Below are 2,766 nucleotides of genomic sequence, written 5' to 3' on the forward strand. Positions count from 1 at the left end.
CGTCATTTAGACAGTACATTCCGCTGAAGGCTGCAAAGTTTGGGGTGAAAACCTATGAGCTCTGCGAGTCATCAACTGGCTATACATGGAATTTTATTGTATATACAGGCAGTGATACAGTGTTGGATTGTTCCCTCGTTACTCCAGAGATGAAAAAAAAACAGAAGCTATCGTTTTATGCTTAGTTGAAAAGCTTCTCAACCAAGGTTATACACTTTGGATGGACAATTTTTATAATGATCCTGAACTTGCTAAATTTCTGAAAAGTAAAAAAAAACTGATTGTGTAGGAACTTTGAGATTAGGAAGGAAATCTGTCCCCAAAGACTTCAAAAACAAAACGTTATCAAAAGGAGAAATACTAGTGGTTCACAGTGGGGATGTTTCCATCTTCAAATGGCGCGATAAGCGCATAGTTAGCCTTATATCAACATACCACAATATTGAAATGAAAACTTGTAGAAGTAGGTCAAATGTTGAAATGCTGAAACCTACAGTAGTTACAGATTACAACAGCAATATGGGTGGTGTTGATGTAAGGGATCAAATGTTGGAAAATTACCTTATGGAAAGAAAGCGTAACATAAAAATGGTATGTCAAAGTTTTCAAAACGACTGCTAAATGTAACCATATTGAACTGCTATATTATATGGAAGGCAAAAAATCCAAAAAATAGACCATCTTACATTTAGGCTAGGCCTTATAAAAGAGATTATTGAACAATTCCAAGGAGGTTTAGAAAGACCAGCTCTATGGTAGACCATCAATTGAGCCATCACCTGCTCGACTAGTAGAACGGCACTTTATTGACCGAATACCACCTTCTGGTAAGAAGGCAAAACCACAAAAACGATGTGTAGTTTGTTCCAAACATGGCCAAAGAAGGGAAACAGTTTTCTGGTGCCCAGATTGCGAAGCAGGTCTCTGTGTGTGGGGAATGTTTCAAGGCATACCAACAACGAAAATCAACTTTTGAGGTAAAAATACTATTTTTCTTGTTGTAAATTACATATAAATGTCATAAAACTGTATTGTTTTATCATTTTCAGGTTATGTTTGTCTAAAAATAAAAATATAATGATCTATGTGTGTTTTTATATTTACATGCACAGCTTAAAACATATCGGAGAAGTAGCAAAAATTTAAGAAAACTGCAGAAAAAACTCACGCAGCGGGATAAGGGGCTATAGGTGCACACAAAAAAAAACGCGTCGAAGGGTTAAATATGCCTAACAATAAAAAAGCTAGGATGTGAAATATAATCATATAAAAATAAGTAAAGAAATATATAAACAAAATATATAAATAAGTCAAACAAAAATCAAATACTTCCTCAACAATAAACTGTGTAATTAGTTGTCATTTATAGCTGATTTACACATTGAGCATTGCAAATTTTAGTACCAACGAATACACATTCACATTCTATAAAAGCTTTTGTAAAATACTGTATACAGTTTAGTTTACAATTTTGTCAGAAAGATTGATTCTTTGTGATCATTTTGGTATAGCGCGTCTTAAGTTTCATTATGTTTTAAAACAATTAATTTGTGAACATCCATTTATGGACGTTGGTTTCGAAATTGATAAATTATATAAAATTAAGGACAAGTAAATGATTTGCATCTTAAAATGTAAACTGCATATGAGGTTCCCAATAGCAAAACCAGCCATATCCATCTCAAATGATTTAGATTTATTCAGCAAAAATTTATTTATATTTCGGTTGGTGATATTTCAATGGATTTTTTGTCAAAAAAGTATTAAACTAATGGTTTTTCCTGGTAACAAGTTTGTATAATGTTAGGGAAGTACAAGTAATTATATTAAAATAAATACAATCCACATAACTTTTTATGCATCTGTCTATTGGGCACAACTGTTTTTGAAAATGGACGGTTAGCCACCCTGAATCTTGCAATAGATGCAAAAACTGTCAATGAGGGTACAGAACTAACAGAGTGTAATATTATTAGAACACAAATTGTATTTAGTAAGACATAATCTCAGAGTTTAAAAAAATATATAGTTTTAGTGCTTAACGTAAGACAGTCTAAGAACAATTACAAAAGATTCAATTTACGAAAGATTACTTCTTAAAAAGACACTGGAGAAATAGCTATTCTAACTTTATTAAACAACTATCCTCTGGTGGAAGTTCTAAGTCTCTTAGTACTTCACAATCATCTTCCTCATTACAAACAAGTTTGTGAAGCTGTTCATTTGAAGTAAGCAACTGTCTGAAAACACATTTTCTGCATAAATGTTAGTTTCTTTGACAATGCTATGAAGAAAAACACCATCAATAATAAGTCTAAACCAATCTATTACTTTATTACCTGGTTTAAGAAATCTGGTTCATTTAAATAAAAATGTTTTAATTGGGGAAATTTACTCCATTGCAAAACAGGACGAGGAGCTTTCCTACCTCAACGTAGATTTGAGTTGGTTGAGGGTAGAGTGTTTACATAGCTAGGACTAAGTCTAGCTATATCGTTATCACTAACAGAAGGTGTTGCAGTATTACTAGGCTCAGCTAAAATAGTAACTACTACAGAACTGTTTTCAAACATAAAACTTACATAAAATTTGTATAAAAGTTTAATTGAATCAGAATGACTTCATAGTGTGAACAAAATTTAAAAATCACAAATTAACCTAATTATTAACCAGAGTTAATTATTAAGATCATACTTTAGAATAAGAGTGATTTAATAAATTTAACACTTTCCAGTTTTATATGGGTACAAAAAATAAAAACAAGAA

The sequence above is a fragment of the Homalodisca vitripennis genome, unplaced genomic scaffold (genome assembly GCF_021130785.1).
Source record: "Homalodisca vitripennis isolate AUS2020 unplaced genomic scaffold, UT_GWSS_2.1 ScUCBcl_1982;HRSCAF=6286, whole genome shotgun sequence".
In the NCBI taxonomy this organism is placed as follows: Eukaryota; Metazoa; Arthropoda; class Insecta; order Hemiptera; family Cicadellidae; genus Homalodisca; species Homalodisca vitripennis.